Here is a 19,800-nt window from a genome sequence, read left to right as displayed (position 1 = left end):
AAGACTTGGAACCAACCCAAATACCCATCAATGATAGACTGGATAAAGAAAATGTGGCACATACATACCATGCAATACCATGCAGCCATTAAAAAGAATGAGTTAATGTCCTTTGCAGGGACATGGATGAATCTGGAAGCCATCATTCTCAGCAAACTAACACAGGAACAGAAAACCAAACACTGCATGTTCTCACTCATAAGTGGGAGTTGAACAATGAGAACACATGGACACAGGAAGGGGAACATCCCACACCGAGGCCTGTCAGGGGTCAGGGGCAAGGGGAGGAAGAGCACAGGTTGATAGGTGCAGCAAACCACTATGGCATATGTATATATATGTAACGAACATGCATGTTCTGCACGTGTATCCCAGAAATTAAAGTAAAATTTAAAATTTTTTAAAATTAAAAAATAAAATAAATTAAAAAAAAAATAGGCTTGAGAGGAAAGTGCGAGTAGTCACCACCACCAGCACAGCAGTGCCAGAGCCAAGAGGAGATCCTGGCCACTGCCCCTGCCTCCCGCCTGCCTTCAGCTGCCTCCATCCTCAGACCTGTTCCAGCAATCTCTTAAAATGATGGGTTAGGCTGGGCATGGCAGCTCATGCCTGTAATACCAGCATTTTGGTAGGCCAAGACAGGTGGATCACCTAAGGTCAGGAGTTCAAGACCAGCCTGGCCAATGTGCTGAAACCCCATCTCTAGCAAAATATAAAATTAGCTGGGCATAGTGGTGCAGGCCTGTAATCCCAGCTACTTAGGAGGCTGAGACGGAAGAATATCTTGAACCCCAGAAGCAGAGGTCACAGCCACGATGGTGCCACCACACTCCAGCCTGGATGATAGAACGAGACTGTGTCTCAAACAAGCAAACAAAATCATGGTGGATTACTATGAAGCTCTAGGTGTGTGGAGACAGGCCTCACCCGAGGATATTAAAAGGCACACCAGAAACTGGCACTGAAGTGGCACCCAGACGAAAATCCTGAGAATAAAGAAGAAGCAGAGAGAAAATTCAGACAAGTAGCTAAGGTGTATGAGGTGTTGTCAGATGCTAAAAAACAGGACATCTATGACAAATATGGCAAAGAAGGATTAAATGGTGGAGGAGGAGGTGGAAGTCACTTTGACAGTCCGTTTGAGTTTGGCTTCACATTCTGTAAACCAGATGATGTTTTCAGGGAATTTTTTGGTGGAAGGGACCCATTTTCATTTGACTTCTTTGACGACTCTTTTGAGGACTTGTTTCAGAATCAAAGGGGTTCCCGTGGAAGCAGAAGCCAAGGGTCGGGGTAGTTTTCTCCACATTCAGTAGATTTCCATCTTTTGGATGTAGATTATCTTCTTTTGATACAGGATTTATTAATACTTCATTTGGGTCACTAGGTCATGGGGCCTCGCTTCGTTTTCTTCCACATCATTTGGTGGTAGTGGGATTGGCAACTTCAAATCGATAACACTTCTGCTAAAATGGTTAATGGCAGAAAATCACTACAAAGAGAATTGTCAAGAATGGTCAAGAAAGAGTAGAAGTTGAAGAAGATGACCAGTTAATGTCTTTAACAATAAATGTTAAGGAGCAGCTGCTGCACTTGGATAACAAGTAACTCAAGGCATCCACTTAACAGAAATGTGAAACTATAACAAGAACCATCTGAGGATTAATAGAAACTTTTTTTGTAGATTTCAAGGCAACTTGCCTTTCAGAATAATTGTACCTAAAGTATTTATAAACAGCTAATTGGAACCTCTATTTGTCATAGACTTTTGAGTTTATTGTTGGGACCCATAATAGAACCTTTTTTTTTGTCTTTAAAATTATTGTAGGCCAGGTGCAGTGGCTCACACCTGTAATCCCAGCACTTTGGGAGGCCAAGGCAGGTGGATCAAGTGAGGTCTGGAGTTCAAAACCAGCCTGGCCAACATGGCGAAACTCCGTCTCTACTAAAAATACAAAAAACTAGCCAGGTGTGGTGGCAGGCGCCTGTAATCCCAGCTACTTGGGAGGCTGAGGCAGAAGAATTGCTTGAACCCGGGAGGTGGAGGCTGCAGTGAGCCAAGATCACACCATTGCACTCCAGCCTAGGCGACAGAGCAAGACTCTGTCTCAAAAAAATACATATTATTGTAAATATCTGTAGGCTTTTTGCTTTTTTATTAAATGTACTCCAAGGTGAGCCTTGACTCTTTAGTGTAGGACAAGACTGTGCACTAACACCAGCATGGATTTGCTTTTCCATTGTGTCTGAAATGTGAGCCACATAGTGTTGGCCCGCTGTGAGGTCAACATTGCCAGGGCGAATCTTCTACAGAACTAAATTCATTTTTTTTTTCAGTATGTAGTAGTAAAATATATTAATGCATTAATGGTAAAACATTTCTGGTTTAATATAGATTAAGGGTGTTTTCTAGCTGAGCCTGAATCCTGGCAACTTAGTCTTGACAATTGTTTAAATATGTGATGTTAAGCTTAGGTTTAAAAAAGGAAAACTGGTAAACTGGGTCTTTGTCATTTGCTTTTTTAAAAAAGAAAATAAATGCAAATGTGTTTGGTGCAAATAAATAAATAAATAAAAACTAGGTCTGATCCCTGAACACAATGCATAATCCAGGACTGACTCCTATGCTGAGGGTGAATGTGATGAGAGATTCTCTCTCAGGGATACTATTGAGGCATTCAACAAAATTTGAATATGGACTATAGATTACAAAAAGAAATTCGGTATCAATGTGAAATTTTCTACATTTGATATCTCTGCTATGGATATTTTGAAGCATATTTTTATTAATATGAAAACACACTGAAGTATTATAGCAAAAGGGTCATTATATATTCAAGGAACCTCTCTTGGATGGTTTAGGGAAAAAAAATATATCTCTAAACAGAAAGAATGAGAGCGAGAATAAAACAAATGTGGTCAGGCGTGGTGGCTCATGCCTGTAATCCCAGCACTTTGGAAGGCCAAGATGGGAGGATCACTTGAGGACAGGAGTTCAAGACCGGCCTGGTCAATACAGCAAAACTTTGTCTCTATTTAGAAGAAAAGAAAAGAAAATGAGGCAAAATGTTAAAAATCGCTAATCGGGTAAAAAGTAGAGGAGAATTATTTGTGTGCATTGTTTTCACAGTTTTTCTGGAAGTTTAAATTATTACAAAAGATAAGGTTCATTAGAAAAACCACTAGCCTTAGACTCAGGAGTCCTGGTTTCAGGTTCAGATTTCCCATTATCCATCTGAGTGACATTTGTCATTTTACGTCATTTCTCTGGACCATGCCCCTCTTCAGTAAAATACGAAAGTTATTTGTTTTAACTGTGGATTGGCATTCCATTATAGAAACAAATAGCTCACTCATTCCTCTAAACTGAGTGGTTTCTACTTCTTCCCTGTTATGAGTCATGCTGCAGTGAACGGCTGTATTCATGGTTCCCTGTGCTCATGTGCAGGTGTGTGTCCTGGGGCACAATCATGTTGATCCATGTGGGTAAACTAAAAAATGTAACATCGAGTGAAAAAAAGTACACTGAAAATATATTTAATGTGATTCCATTTATGTAAATCAGACACTAACATACATCATTAAAAGTACAAAAACAGCCGGGCGCGGTGGCTCAGCCCTGTAATCCCAGCACTTTGGGAGGCCGAGACGGGTGGATCCACAAGGTCAGAGATCAAGACCATCCTGGCTAACTGGGAAACCCCGTCCCCTCTACTAAAATCACAAAAAAACAAACCTAAGCCGGCGCGCCTGGCCGGGCGCCTGTAATCCAGCTACTCGGGAGGGCTGAGGCAGGAGAATTGGGCGTGAACCCGGGAGGCCGGGAGCTTGCCAGTGAGTGAGATCCGGCCCACTGCACTCCAGCCCCGGCGACAGAGCAAGACTCCGTCTCAAAAAAAAAAAAAAAGACACTAACATACATCATAAAAGTACAAAAACATGCATCAGATTGATATACGCCAGCATCACCTTAAAGCTTATCTCTGGGCAGAAAGGGAGGAAGAAGGAAGGAGTAGAGTGGGCTGTAGTTACATCTATAATGTTTTTTCTTCTTGAGAGAGTAAGAGATTGATCTATGGTAAGGGTGGGTTCAGCTAATGACTCTTGGTGTCTTCCAGCGCTAATGATCTATGATCAAGTTAGATTTGTAACCTTAAAATACTTTACAGCCTTTACCCTGCTTGCAAGTGTGTATAGATTTAACAGAATTCAATAAGCATGTACTGAGAAAATTCTTTACCCAGGGCATTGAGCTACCTACAGTGAAGTCAGAGGGAAATAAAACATGGTTTGGAATGCTTTGAGGGAAAGAGGACTCTGATGTGGTGTTAAAGATAAGCTTGGTTAATCATTTCCTTGAGATAATGGCACATAAGCTATAATTAAAGGAGAAAATGGACATATGAGGGAGGGAGGACTTTGTTAGACCTATGCTTTTAGGCATATATTCCTTATATGAACATTTATTCTTAGCTTTGTTGGCTCAGTGAATGGCCTAGGAAAGTTACATTCCAGAAGGAAATATGTTATTACACATGGGAATTGAATGGTCCTCCATGAGTACCTACAATTGAATTCTATGTATTAAAACAGTGGAAAAACACACACAAATAGAAAGTATTTTTAATCAAGGACTAGTATCCAAAGCAAAACAAAGTGGAAATTTGGTAATTATCCTGTGAATTTCTGCAACTTAACAACCAAACTGTATAATTCGAGCAAGGAGTTCATATATTGTTGTGCACACACCCTTATAGCAAAACATATCTCTCTACCTCTAAGAGTTATCTTAGGCAAATGTGAACAGAAGGATTTATCCATCAGGGCTCTTTTAGTACCAAAAAACAGAAAACCTGACTCCAATGAACTTAAATGAAACTAAAAGGTCCAAGGATAGATTTTTAACTTCAAGTACACCTTGATCCAGGGTAATCACTAAGATATATGGAGGGCTGTAAGGCTAGTGAAAGAGGAGGATTATTTTAGTAAGCTTATTTATTCGGATCCATTGCAGCATCACTTCTCAGTCACGGCTAATAAGGGTTATCTTCTCATGCTAGGACAGGCAAAGCACCTTCCTTCCTTCCTTCCTTCCTTCCTTCCTTCCTTCCTTTCTTTCTTTCTTTCTTTCTTTCTTTCTTTCTTTCTTTCCTTTTTTACTTTAAGTTCTGGGATACATGTGCAGAACATGCAGGTTTGTTACATAGGTATACACGTGCCATGGTGGTATGCTGCACCTATCAACCCATCATCTAGGTTTTAAGCCCCACATCTATTAGGAATTTGTCTTAATGTTCTCCCTCCCCTTGTTCCCCGCCCCCTGACAGGCCCTGGTGTGTGATGTTCCCCTCCCTGTGTCCATGTGTTCTCATTGTTTACCTCCTACTTATGAGTGAGAACATGCGGTGTTTGGTTTCTGTTCTTGTGTTAATTTGCTGAGAATGATGGCTTCCAGCTTCCCAGCTTCATCTATGTCCCTGCAAAGGACATGAACTCATTCTTTTTTATGGCTGCACCTTCCATTATTTTTTTAAGAGATGAGATGTTACTCTGTTACTCAGGCTGGAGTGGAGTGGTGTGATCATAGCTCACTGCAGCCTTGAACTCCTGGGCTCAAGCAATCCTCCTGCCTCAGCCTCCCAAGTAGCTGGGACTACAGGTATACACCACCACACCTGACTTGAAGGCAACTTTCTCACAGAAATTTTTATGGCTTGCTATAGGTAAGAAAGGGCAGTTCAGATGGTGCTTTCTGTAACTGCTGCTTCTCAAGTGCTTTCAGCTAGAAATAATCAAAGTGCAAGCTGAGCATTTTGGAGGATTATATCCTTAACTTCTTCAGCATCAAGACTGTTTCTCCCCATTTCTTGCCTTGTCTTTTTGCAATGTTGGCATCATTTCTAGGCTTACACATATAACTCCAGACTCAGGTCATCCTTACTGTTACAGTCCTGGAAAAACAAGACAGCCTCAGCTCAGTAGTTCCCATACAAATTCCAATGTTTAGGTTGCTTGGCATAACTGGAGTCACATGCTTATCCCTGAATTAAGTAATCATTGTTGCCAGGAAATATGGTAATCTCATTGGCCAGATCAAGTCACATGCTTGCCAGAGAAGTGATGGGGAACTAACTCCACTTTGTGCATATTGGGGAGGAGGTGTTCTCAGTCAACACTTCTCAAACTTGAATGTGCCTTCAAATTGCCAGGGGAGCTGTTAAAATGCAGATTCTTCCTAGCACTTTGGGACGCCAAGGTGGGCAGATTACTTGAGGTCAGGAGTTTGAGACCAGCCTAGCCAAAATGGTGAAACCCTGTCTCTTCTAAAAATACAAAAATTAGCTGGGCGTGGTAGTGTGCGCTTATAGTCCCAGCTACTGGGAGGCTGAGACAGGAGAATCACTTGAACCTGGGAGGTGGGAGTTGCAGTGAGCTGAGATCACACCACTGCACTCCAGCCTGGGTGGCAGAGCAAGACCCTGTCTCAAAAAAATTAATTAATTAATTAATTAAAATAAAAAATAAAATGCAGATTCTGATTCAGCAGTTCTGGAATAGGCCCAGAGAGGCTGCATTTCCAACAGCCCTTTTCAGATCAGACTCGCAAGGTGCATACTAATCTGCTAAGGATTACGAGTGTAGTTAGTTGAACTAACTACAGTAGTAGTAGCAGTAGTAGTAGTAGTAGTACAGTAGTTAGTTTGCACTAGGCCCATAATATGAGGGCCCTAGTGCAGAATGAGAATGTGGGGCCCATCATTCAACAATTATTAAGAATTTTAAGAAAGTGATAACAAAGCACTTAACCAAACACAGAGCTAGTCTACTCTTGAAGCATGTGCAACTTCACAGGTCACATGCCCATGGAGCCAGCCTTGATTGTAGCCTTCTGTTTTGATGAGTTTGAGTTGGGACCAGAGAAGGATTGCTGTAAACAGTAGGGCAGAGGCAGAGGCAGAACCTGTGGTCCTTCTCTGCTCTCCTCCAAACAGATTTGGCCTCATTGTTGAATGAATGTTGAACATTTGAAAACCAACCACCTTTCTGCAGGAGCACTAGTTATCCGCCTGTTTGTGGAGCCCATGTATCTCCATCCAGTTCTCATCAGGAGAGCCATGAAATGCTTACCTTTTATCCTTAATTGCCACTGACTTTGCCTCCATGTTAGGCTAGATGTTCTTGCTCTGTGTCTCCAAAGGCCTTTACACTTTCACAGCCTAACCCTTCTCATGTATTATTTCCCTTAACTAGTTTGGTCGTCTGTCTTTCCTCCTGGACTATAAGTTCAAGGAGGGGTAGAGACAGTGTCTGTCTTGTTTATCTTTGTGGCCCCTTTCTTTAGCATGGTGCCTGGAGTAATACTTCTAAATATACATTAACTGAGTTGACAATTAGAGTAATAGTTAACATATCTGTCATTGTCAGATGTTTTAATTTTAGCCATTTTGGTGGGTGAGAAGTGGTATCCTATTGTGGTTTTAATTTGCATATCCCAGATGACTAATAAGGTTGAGCACCATCTCATGTACTTAGTGACTTTGAATATCCTCTGTATTCGTGTGCTAGCGTTGTCATAACAAGGTACCACCGACTGGGTGACTCAAACGACGGACATTTATTTTCTCACAATTTTGGAGACTAGACGTCTAGAAGATTAAGGTGTTGGCAGGTTTGCTTTCTTCTGAGGACTCTCTCCTTGATGTGTAGAGGGCTGTGTTCTCCCTGTGTCTTCACATGCTCTTCCCCTGTTTGTGTGTGTCCTAATCTCCCCTTTATAAGGACAGCAGTCATATTGAATTGGGGCCCACCCTAGTGACCTCATTTTAATTTAATTACTTCTTTAAAGATGCTATCTCCAAATGCAGTCACATTCTGAGGTATTGGAGTTGGGGCTTCAGCATATGAACCTGGGGGGATACCATTCAGCTCATAACATCCTTTTTTGTATAAGTGTCTCTTCAAGTATCTTGACCATTTTTCTTTTGAGTTACCTACTGTTAGGAGCTCTTGATATCTCTTTGACTCAAGCCTTTTCTGCAAGCCCTTTGCTGCTGGTTACATGGGTTACAACTATCTCCATCCATTCTTCTAATGATATCTTCTAATAAGTTGAAATCCTTAATTTTAATATAGTTCAATTTGTCAATGTTTCCCTTTATGACTAGTGCTTTTCTTTTTCTATTTAGAAAATCTTTGCTTCCTCCAAAGTAATGAGACATTCTCTATGTCTCTTCAAAACTTTTGTTTGTTTTACATTTCATATTTGGACATATGGTCCACCTGAAATTTCTTTTTATGTATGGTATAAGGAAGAGTTCAATATGTATTTTTCCAAACATGTATTTAATTGATCCAGCACCACTGATTGAAAAAAAACATATTTTCCTCTCTGCTCTGGCATTGGATCTATAAGTTATTGTGCAGACAAATTGATATTTTAATAACATTAAGTCTTTAAGTCTATGGTTTTATTTTCATGAATTCTGCTTAGGACTTCTTGGTATTTATCTTAAATCTGTGGCTTGATAACTTTTGTCATTTTGGAAAACTCTCAGAAATCATCTCTTCAAATATTTCTTCTGCTATATTCTCTCTCTTCTCTCTGTGGAATCCAATTACATGTATACTAGACCTTTTTATTCTGTCTCACATGTCTCTTACATCTTTTTGTCTTTCCCTACTTCAGTTTGCATATTTTGTTCTGACCTGTATTCTAATTTACTTATTTTCCCTTCAGCAGCATCTAATATGCTATTATATCAATCCCTTCAGTTCTTGCTTTGCAATTGTATTTTTTTAGTCCTAGAATTTCCATTTGATTAATTTTTATCGTTTTCACTTCTCTGCCAAACTTTCCATTTTGTTATTTAATTTCTTAAACATTAATTTCTTAATTTAATTTCTTTAGTTTGATGAGAACGAAAATGCTCATTAAAATACACATTTAAAAATTCCAATATTTACATCTCCCCATGGCTCTTTCCAGTCTGGGATCAATTATATATTATTTTTGTAGGCCTCATTATTTCTTAACTCACCTCCAAACACTTGTATGTGAAAAATTATAAGAGCAATTTGAGGTTTTGGAAAATGTTCTCTTCCTCCACAGAGGATTAACATTTGCTTCTGGTAGCAAGTTTGGCCAGAGGTAGGTCATCTTAATGCAATCTGGGATTAAAATAATCCAAAGCTAGGCCTCAGTTCTTGTGAAGTCTGTTCTCATTCACATTTATTCTTAAGACAATGCCCTTCAGGATCCCAGCTGAATGCCTGAAGTGTCTACCAGGAAACCTTTTCTGGCTTTGTCTTTTGTTTCTTCCACTTTTTTTTTTTTTTTTTTTTTTGTCCCTACAGCTCATAGGACACCTCATGGAGCTCTTCAGCCACCAGCCACTTTGTCAGGTTCCTCTAAGGGGAAAGAGAGTCCAAATACCAGGCTCACATATCTAGGCTTTCTTTTTCTTCCAAGACTTGGTCCTGCAAATTCTCTGTCTTCCCTGGTCTCTTGTCAGTTAGGTTTGGATAGGAAAATATATAACTAGCATTGGTTTCTCAGAAGCTGACTTTCTGAGATGGTTCCATTGTCAGGTCTGCTGAGTTGTGCTCAGGTGTCTGTCTCTTGGATGCCTCCTGGTACTGCCTCTCAAACAAAGAGCGTCATCACCAATCCTTGTGTGATGATGTCAACTTGATTGGATTGTGGGATACAAAGTATTAATCCTGGGTGTGTCTGTAAGGGTGTTGCCAAAAGATATTAACATTTGAGTCAATGGGTTGGGGAAAGCAGATACACCCTTAATCTGGTGGGCACAATCTAATCAGCTTCCAGCGAATATAAAGCAGGCAGAAAAATGTGAAAAAGAGACAATGAGCCTAGCCTCCCAGCCTACATCTTTCTCCCCTGCTGGACACTTCCTGCCCTCAAACGTCAAACTCCAAGTTCTTCAGTTTTGGGACTTGGACTGGCTCTCTTTGCTCCTCAGCTTACAGACAGCTTGTTGTGGGATGTTATGATAATGTAAGTTCATACTTAATAAACTCATATATATATGTGTGTGTGTGTGTATACACACACACATATCCTATTAGATCTGTCCTCTAAGAGAACCCTGACTAATACAGATTTTGGTACCAGCAATGGTTCTAGAGGAGCAGAATATTAAGGATGGAGTTCTTTAGTTGGTTTTGGGGTTTCTGGAGTTGGCTGCTTAATATGATTCGACTCCAAAATGCTAGGGACTCTACTTCCAATAGTATAGATAACACTGATAGTTCTTGGCATGAACTGTTTAGAGAGTTATGCAAAATAAATGCATTTGATGCTCCTGATTCATCACTCATGAGAAGCAAGGAGTTTAGTGACTCTATACATAGTACCTTTAACCAAATGTGGAGAACCAAGGAACATAATGGAGCAGATTGGCTGCTTCTAAGCTCAGTGGACACTGAGTTTGTAAACTCTGATGAATCTTTTTTGGCAGAAAGAACAGCTTCCCCATCCCCAGTAGTGGCAACATCCCCTCCCAGACCCACGCTGCCATCAGCCTTTCCATCTTTGAGAAAATAAACCCTGCATTGCCTGAGGCAACAGTGATGGCCCCCCTGAGGCAGTTGCCAGGCAAGGTAATGTTGATTCTCTTCAGAAGCCACCCTCAACACCTCTGTTTGTTTCTAGACTTATAACTAGATGAAAGTCCCAGAGGGCCCCTAGAGGTGAGGTTGAGAGTGTGACCCATGCGGAGGTGCACTACACTTGAAAAAAACTGTTTGAGTTTTCTAATTAATATAAACAGAAATCTGGAGAACAGGCATGGGAATGGATATTCAGGGTATGAGATAATGGTGGAAGGAACATAGAGTAGGATCAGGCTGAATTTATTGATTTGGGCCCACTAAGTAGGGACTCTGCATTTAATGTTGCAGCTCAGGGAGTTAAAGAAAAAAAAAGGTTCTAATAGTTTATTTGCTTGGTTAGCTGAAATATGGATTAAAATATGACTCACTGTGAGTGAGCTGGAAATGCCTGATCTCTCTTGGTTTAATGGAGAGGAAGGGATCCAAAGGCTTAGGGAGATTGGGATGGTGGAGCAGATTAGTCACTTTAGACCTCTCATCCCAGCTGGGATGGTCCAGAAAATATACCCTGGACCAATGCCTTGCGAAATAGATTTGCGAGGGTGGCACCTGCATCTTTGAAGACCCCTGTAATCGCTCTTTCTGTATGTAAGATCTAATAGTCGGAAGTACAAAATTTAAATACATTGGGAATGATCGGATCAGGGGATGGCAGGGGCAAAGTGGCAGCATTGAACTGTCAAAGGTAAGGTGGGTGTAGCTCCTGTAATGGACAGCAGAGGCAAAGCAGAAATCAGAATATTCTTACTCGTGTAGAACTCTGGCGTTGGCTAATTAATCGCGGTGTCCCTAGAAGTGAAATTGATAGGAAGCCTACTGCATTCCTATTCAAATTATACAAACAGAAAACTTTTAGGTCAAATGGACAAAAGACTAATTTGAATTATAAAAACAGAGAATCACAGCCCCTCAATCAATTTCCAGACTTGAGCCAGTTTACAGACTTAGAACCTTTCGAATGAAGGGGAGTCCACGTCCCCTTGAGGAAGGACCCCATTACATTACCTACAATTTATTCAGTGAATCTTTCTCCCATCCTTCCCCAAGGACACAGCTGGCTTTTTACCTGGGTAACTGTGCACTGGGGAAAGGGAAATGATCAGACATTTCGGGGACTACTGGTCACTGGCTCTGAGCTGATGTTGATTCCAGGGGATCCAAAATGTCACTGTGGGCCTCCAGTTAAAGAAGGGGCTTATGGAGGTCAGGTAATTAATGGGCTTTGGTGGAAACTGAACGTTTGACTATAGGTCATCGGGTCACCATGCGACCTGAACTGCCTATCATGAACTGGGTGCTTTCTGACCCATCTAGCCATAAAGTGGGTCACACACAGCAGCATTCCATCATCAAATGGAAGTGGTATACACATGACTGGACTCAAGCAGTTCCTGAAGGCACAAGTAAGTTACATGAGGAAGTGGCTCAAATGTCCATGGTCTCCACTCCTGCCACCTTGTCTTTTCTCCCCCAGCCTGCACTGATGGCCTCATGGGGAGTTCTCTATGATCAGTTAACAGAGGAAGAGAAGACTAAGGCCTGGTTCACAGATGGTTCTGCACAATATGCAGGCACCACCTGAAAGTGGACCTGCAGCACTATAACCCCTTTCTAGGACATCCCTGAAGAACAGCAGTGAAGGGAAATCTTCCCAGTGGGCAGAACTTCGAGCAGTGCACCTGCTTGTGCACTTTTACAAGGAAGGAGAAATTACTAGATGTGAAATTATATACTGATTCATGGGCTATAGCCAATGGTTTGGCTGAATGCTCAGGAACTTGAAAGAAGCATGATTGGAAAATTGATGACAAAGAAATTTGGGGAAGAGGTATATGGATGGACCTCTCTGAGGAGTCAAAAACTGTGAAGATATTTGTATTCTATGTGAGTGCTCACCAACGGGTGACCTCAGTGGAGGAGGAGTTTAATAATCAAGTGGATAGGATAACCTATTCTGTGGACACCACTCAGCCTCTTTCCCCAGTAACCCCTTTCATCGCCCAATGGGCCCATGAACAAAGTGGCCATGGTGGCAGGGATGGAGGTTACGCATGGGCTCAGCAACATGGACTTCCACTTACCAAGGCTGACCTGGCTACGGCCGCTGCTGAGTGCCCAATTTGTCAGCAGCAGAGACCAACACTGAGCCCTCAGTATGGCACCAATCCTTTGGGTGATCAGCCAGCTACCTGGTAGCAGGTTGATTATATTGGACTTGTTCCATCATGGAAACAGCAGAGGTTTGTCTGCACTGTAATAGACACTTCATATGGGTTTGCCTATCTTACATGCAATACTTCTGCCAAGACTACCGTCCATGGACTCACGGAATGCCTCATCCACCGTCATAGTATTGCACACAGCATTGCCTCTGACCAAGGAACTCACTTTAGGGGTAAAGAAGTGTGGCAGTGGGTTCATGCTCACGAAATTCACTGGTGTTACCATGTTCCCCATCATCCTGAAGCAGCTGGGTTGATATAATGGTGGAATGGCCTTTTGAAGTCACAATTACAATGCCAACTCAGTGACAATACTTTGCAGGGCTGGGGCAAAGTTCTCCAGAAGGCCGGGTATGCTCTGACTCAGTGTCCAGTATATGTTACTGTTTCTCCCAAAGCCAGGATTCACGGGTCCAGGAATCAAGGCATGGAAGTAGAAGTGTCACCACTCACCATCACCCCTATGAGCCACTAGCAAATTTTTTGCTTCCTGTTCCTGCAACATTATGTTGCCTAGAGGTCTTAGTTCCAGAAGGAGGAACACTGCCACCAGAAGACACAACAATCATTCCATTAAAATGGAAGTTAAGATTGTCACCTGAACACTTTGGGCTCCTCCTACCTTTAAGTCAACAGGCTAAGAAGGGAGTTACAGTGTTGGCTGGGGTGATTGACCTGGACTATCAAGATGAAATCAGTCTATTCCTCCATAACGGAGGTAAGGAAAAGTATTCATGGAATACAAGAGATTCATTAGGGCATCTCTTGGTATTAGTATGTCCTGTGATTAAGGTCAATGGGAAATTATAACAGCCCAGTCCAGGTAGGACTACAAATGACCCAGACCCTTCAGGGATGAAGGTTGGGTAACTCCACCAGGAAAAAAAATATATATATATATATTTTTTTATATAATTTTTTATACATGGAAATATATTTATATCTCATATGGAAGAGGATATCTTCCATATGAGAGTTTTATTTCCTCTTTTCTGTGACATTTCACAATATCTTGGTCAAGTCTTACTGAAGTTGTGGAGTGTGCCACCTTACTCTCCTCTGCATCTTTTTTTTTTTTTTTAGATGGAGTATCACTCTGTTGCCCAGGCTGGAGTGCAGTGATGAGATCTCAGCTCACTGCAACCCCCACTTCCCGGGTTCAAGTGATTCTCCTGCCTCAGCCTCCCCAGCAACTGGGATTACAGACACATACCACCACGCCCAGCTAATTTTTGTATTTTTAGTAGAGACAGGGTTTCACCATGTTGGCCAGCGTGGTCTCGAACTCCTGGCCTCAAGCAATCCACCCTCCTTGGCCTCCCAAAGTGTTGGGATTACAGGTATGCGCCACCACGCCTGGCCCCCTCTGCATCTTTCTGCCTCATCCACAGAGTACCCATTCTCTTCTTCCTCCAAGTCATTCTCCTTTCTATTTCAAGAGTGACTTAAAAAGAGGATTAGGTCAATGTTTTCAGTCCCTCAGTAGTTCTCTTTATAGTCCAGGACAAAGGGCAACTATCTTTCCTAGACATAATATGCCTCTCTGACTTTGTCCTCTGCCGGGAAAACACTTCTTGCACCTGCTGGGTTTTTTTTTTTTTTTCTTTAATGGTACCTGGAGCTTAAAGTAATATTTATGCTAAAATGGCATATTTTGAGGTGGCCTATTCTGCCACCATTCACACCTCATGAATTTTTATGTCTCATAGGAATTATGCCAGCCTCCCCAAGCTCAACCTGCACTTTGACTCCTTGCTTCCAACCATACTATTCCATCTCCATAAATGGTCCTCCCACACCTTTGTGCTTGCACAGTTCCTATTCATCCTCCTGGACCCACCTCAAGTGTCACATCCAGTGCCACTCTGTTTTTGATTCCCTAAGAATGAGTCAAATCCTGCTCAGATTATTGCCATAGCAGTGTGGACATTTTATAACTTACTCTTGCGTATATCATGCTTTTAGAAAAATCTTTGTATCTGTTTTCCTCCCAAAATTGAGAACAGACTGAGGACATTAAATTCTATCCATCTTGATATTCTCAGGAATTAGCACTGCACACTGAATGATTGGTTAAACAAATGTTCAAATATGAGCTTGAGGGAGATTAAATTGGCAAAAGAGTGACTAGGAGAATAATACAAAGGCAATGAAATCAAATACTAGTGATGACAATAGGAATACATAGAATATCAAGGTGGCAAAGTTAAAAGGATTTAACACCAAGTAAAATTAGGAAGGAGAGAGGAAAAAACAGAATTGACGCCAAGACAAAATTCTTTAGTTGTACACCATTTTGAAAATCTAAAGGAAGTTAAAAATATTCATTCCTGGGTGGGGGGGGGTGGGGAAATGCACATATGCCTTTTTGCATATTAAATGAGGAGATTCCTTTCTTAAATGTCCCCAACTCAAGTTTACAGACCACTACTTTAAAACCATAAGACTAGATGGTTTGCAAGGTAGTGGTACCATTAACTAACCGATGAACATCTTGAAAAATAGCTGGGTTAGAGGAGTAGAGGAAAATTGGGTTTTGATCATATATTAAGTTGGTACAGAAGTAACTGTAGCTTTTCCATTAAAAGTAATGGAAAAACTGCAATTTCTTTTGCACCAACCTAAATAGAAGCCCCTGTAGTGTTTACGGATTTGACTGCTTTGGAGATACCTGAGGTGCACGATGTATAGTAATTCATAGTGATGCTGAGGCACATGCGAATCCTGAGGCACTTCTGTAAAACAGCAACTCACTTAGTAGCCCAGCTGAGAGCCTAGCAAATAAACCTCAACTGATTTATATATTGGTCCTACCAAAGTGAAAAAGATCAGTTTATGAAGTGGGTATATGCAAAGGAAACTCAAAACTCTAAAGGGTAAATTTAAATTATCGACACAAACAAGCATTTTCCGTGAGATAATTTGTAGGGTAAGTTTAAATTATTGACACAAACAAGTATTTCCCATGAGAGAATTTGTAGATATATTAATTCATGTTGACTATCAAGGTTTACTGCGTTTGAGTTTGGAGACAAAGGTGTTCATTAAGTTGAAATAGCACTGGAAAAGAAACTGAAATTAGGATTGTGGTTTGAGAGTCTTTCCTGCTAAGGAGTGCATTTCACAGATCTAAGTGTGAGATTACTAAATGTGATACGCAGAATTCTAAGATAGGTCATGATTCTCCTTCCCTTGTATTCACACCTGTATGTAATGCCCTCCTCTTGAGTGTGGGTGGAAACTGTGACCCATTTCTAACCAATGGAATGTGGTAGAGATGATAGGGATATCACGCCTGTAATTGTGCTACCTTATATGGCAAAAGTGAAGGTATTTTGCAGCTGTAATTAAGGTCCCTAATCAGTTACCTTTGTGTTAATCAAAAGGGAGCTTATCTAGGATAGAACTCATCTAATCAGATGAGCCCTTTAAAAGAGGGACTGAAGCCCTCCCTGAGTTTAAAGAAATCTTCCTGCTTGCCTTGAAGAAGCAAGCCACCAAGAGTTCATCAGATGCAAGGAAATGAATTCAGCCAACTTCCAATGAACTTGGAAGAGGACAAAAAACCTCAGATGCTATCATAGCCCTGGTCCACACGGTGACTGCAGCCTTGTGAGACTCCAAACAGAGAATCTAGTTAAGTTGTGCCTAGACTCCTGAGCTGCCAAAACCATAAGATGATAATGTATTGCTTCAAGCCCCTATATTTATAGCAATTCATGACATAGCAGTAGAACACTGATTTACCAAAGGAAAGAGAATATGGAGAGAAGCAAAGACAGTTAAAAAAAAAAAAATTCTGACAAACGTACCTGCCTTTCAATGACTGGGGGAAAAAATAAGGACAGTAAGGGGGATTAAAAGGGAGGGTGATCAGGCAGAGAAATCAGAAAACAATATGGCAGACTAGACAACTACAGGAAGCTCTCTCTAACTCCAAACACATAGAAATCCTATTATTTTTTCTTTTTTTTCCCCAATGATCTAAAAGTATTTTTTAATTGTTTAAAACATACAGCCAAGCAAAAAGCAAGAAAGAACAACCCCATGTGCCAGAAATGAAAAGAGGCCCAAAGTAAGGGCATCAAGTGAGAGAGAAAACAGAACAGCTCACAGGAGTAAAAGAAACAATTACAGGCCTTCAGGACTGGAGCTTTATTACTGCTCAGGAAAGTTTAGTGATCAGTCTTGGACCTGTGTTTGATGGAAAGCTTACATAACCCTGGGAACCACACAGGGCTGCCCCATTAGTGAGAATGGGAAAAAGAAAACTCCACCAAAACAACACAATAAGACAATGAAAAGAAATAAGAAGAATTATAAGTGAAGAGACAAAGGTTTCACTATTTTTAGGTGATATCATCAGTTGCATCTAAAAGATACAAGATAAACTAGCATAACCAATAAAATAAGATTGTTATAAAGTTTACCAGAACAAGATCAGTGTATAAAAAGCACTAGTGGGCCAAACGTGGTGGCTCACTCTTAAAATCCCAGCACTCTGGGAGGCCAAGGCAGGCGAATTGCTTGAGTCCAGGAATTTAAGACCAGCCTGGGCAACATAGCAAAATCCCGTTTCTACTAAAAATACAAAAAAAATTAGCTGGGAGTGGTGCTGCATTCCTATAGTCCCAGCTACTCAGGAGGCTGAGGTGGGAGGATTGCCTGAACCCAGAAGATCAAGGATGCAGTTAGCCGAGATCGTGCCACTGCACTCCAGCCTGGGCAATAAAGCGAGACTCTGTCTCAAAAAAGAAAAATGTCCCTTGGTTCCAGCAACACCCAATTAGAAATAGAAAATGTAACTAAAAGATTTATCTTATCATAACGACAAACAGCAAAGTTAGAATTAACATAATAAGTAATGCCAGAATTTTGTGTGTAAAAATATTTAAGTAAACATTTATAAAATAGGTATAGCATGCATACAGTTCAAAATTCAAAGATACAAAAAAAAATATTACTTTAACTTCTCCCATCTTTCCCAGCCACCCAATTTCCTTTTCTGGGGCAGTCACCCTTTGTTTCTTTTGCATTTTTTTTAGAGATATCCTAGGCATACATAGGTGTTGGGAGCAGCCCCCCCAAAATCTGGCCATAAACTGGCTCCAAAACTGGCCATAAACAAAATCTCTGCAGCACTGTAACATGTCCATAATGGCCCTAATGCCCAAGCTGGAAGGTTGTGAGCTTACCTGAATGAGGGCAAGGAACACCTGGTCCACCCAGGGCGGAAAACCGCTTAAAGGCATTCTTAAGCCACAAACAACAGCATGAGCGATCTGTGCCTTAAGGACATGCTCCTGCTGCAGTTAACTAGTCCAACCTATTTCTTTAATTCGGCCCATCCCTTCATTTCCCATAAGGGATACTTTTAGTTAATTGACTATCTACGAAACAATGCTAATGACTGGCTTGCATATTTACCCCATAAATATGTGGGTAGATCTCTGTTCGGGGCTCTCAGCTCTGAAGGCCGTGAGCCCTGATTTCCCACTTCACACCTCTATATTTCTGTGTTTGTGTCTTTAATTCCTCTAGTGCTGCTGGGTTAGGGTCTCCCCGACTGAGCTGGTCTCAGCACATAGGCAAATATTTTTTCTTATTGTTTTACAAAATGACAGCATAGTAGAACATTAATCTGCACTTCACTTTTTTCACATATAAATATATCTTGGGGATAATTTCATATCAGTACAAATAAAGTTGTTTCATCACTTTTTTCACATATAAATATATCTTGGGGATAATTTCACATCAGTACAAATAAAGTTGTTTCATTATTTTAAAGTGAAGCATCATATTCCTTATACATAACCAATACCATATAAATGGAAATTAGTACCAACCATGTTACTGCAAAAATCCTTGTACATACATCATTTTCCACATTTCCATGTGCAAGAATATCTTATGTTCAAATTGCTAGATGAGGAATTGTTAAGTCAAAGGTTATGTGCAGTTAAAATTTTGATAGATAAAACAATAGTCCTCCACAGAGGTTATGCTAATGTACATGGCCACCAGTAATGTAGGTTAATGTACTGTTTTCTCCCAATTTCCTCTCCATCTCAGTGGGCTTTTTTTCAAATTTTTATCTTTGTCAATATGATATGTAAAAAAATGGTCTCATGCAAACAAAATAGAGAAAGAAATACTGCTTCACATTCACTAGGATGGCTATAATCAGAAAGATGTAACAACAGGTTTTGGTGAGGCTGTGGAAAACTCAGAACTTTCATATACTACTGACAGTAGGAATTTAGAATGATGCAGCCATTTTGGAAAATAGTCTGGCAGTTTCTTGAAATCTTAAACTTACTATTTAACCCAGCAATTTTACTCCTAGGAATATACTCAAGAGAAATGAAAACATATGTCCATGCAAAAATTTGTATATTAATATTCATAGCAGTATCATTCTACCAAAACAGTAGAATAATCAAAATGTCTATCAACTGATGAATGGATAAACAAAAAGCAGTGTGTAAATATAATGGAATGTTCTTAGTCTCTAAAAAGGAATGAAGTACTGATACATGCCACAATATAGATAAACCTTGAAAACATATGCTAAGTAAAAGAAGCCAGTTGCAAAAGACCACATATTACATAATTTCATTTGCATTAACTATCTAGAATAGGCAAATCCATGAATACAGAAAGTAGATTAGTGTTTGGCAAGAATGTGGGGGGCAGGGAGAGAGGGGCTGAGGATGGTAACTAAAGGCTACAGTATTTATTTGGGGGGTGATGAAACATTCTAAAATTGATTGTGCTGGGCACAATGGCTCATGCCTGTAATCCCAGAACTTTGAGAGGCCAAGGTGGGTGGATCACCTGAGGTCAGGAGTTCGAGACCAGCCTGACCAACATGGTGAAACCCTGTCTCTACTAAAACTACAAAATTAGCCAGGTGTGGTGATGCATGCCTGTAATCCCA

At 40.7% G+C, this 19,800-nt stretch overlaps 1 pseudogene; it reads left to right on the top strand.

The window, feature by feature from the left end:
* Positions 1 to 881: 881 nt before the first annotated feature.
* Positions 882 to 1,608, top strand: LOC108532957 (dnaJ homolog subfamily B member 6-like; annotated as a pseudogene).
* Positions 1,609 to 19,800: the final 18,192 nt, after the last annotated feature.

Source organism: Rhinopithecus bieti, unplaced genomic scaffold (genome assembly GCF_001698545.2).
Source record: "Rhinopithecus bieti isolate Rb0 unplaced genomic scaffold, ASM169854v2 scaffold_6380, whole genome shotgun sequence".
In the NCBI taxonomy this organism is placed as follows: Eukaryota; Metazoa; Chordata; class Mammalia; order Primates; family Cercopithecidae; genus Rhinopithecus; species Rhinopithecus bieti.
The sequence above is the reverse complement of the archived record's forward strand: the minus strand, read 5'-3'. Positions and strand labels throughout refer to the sequence as shown.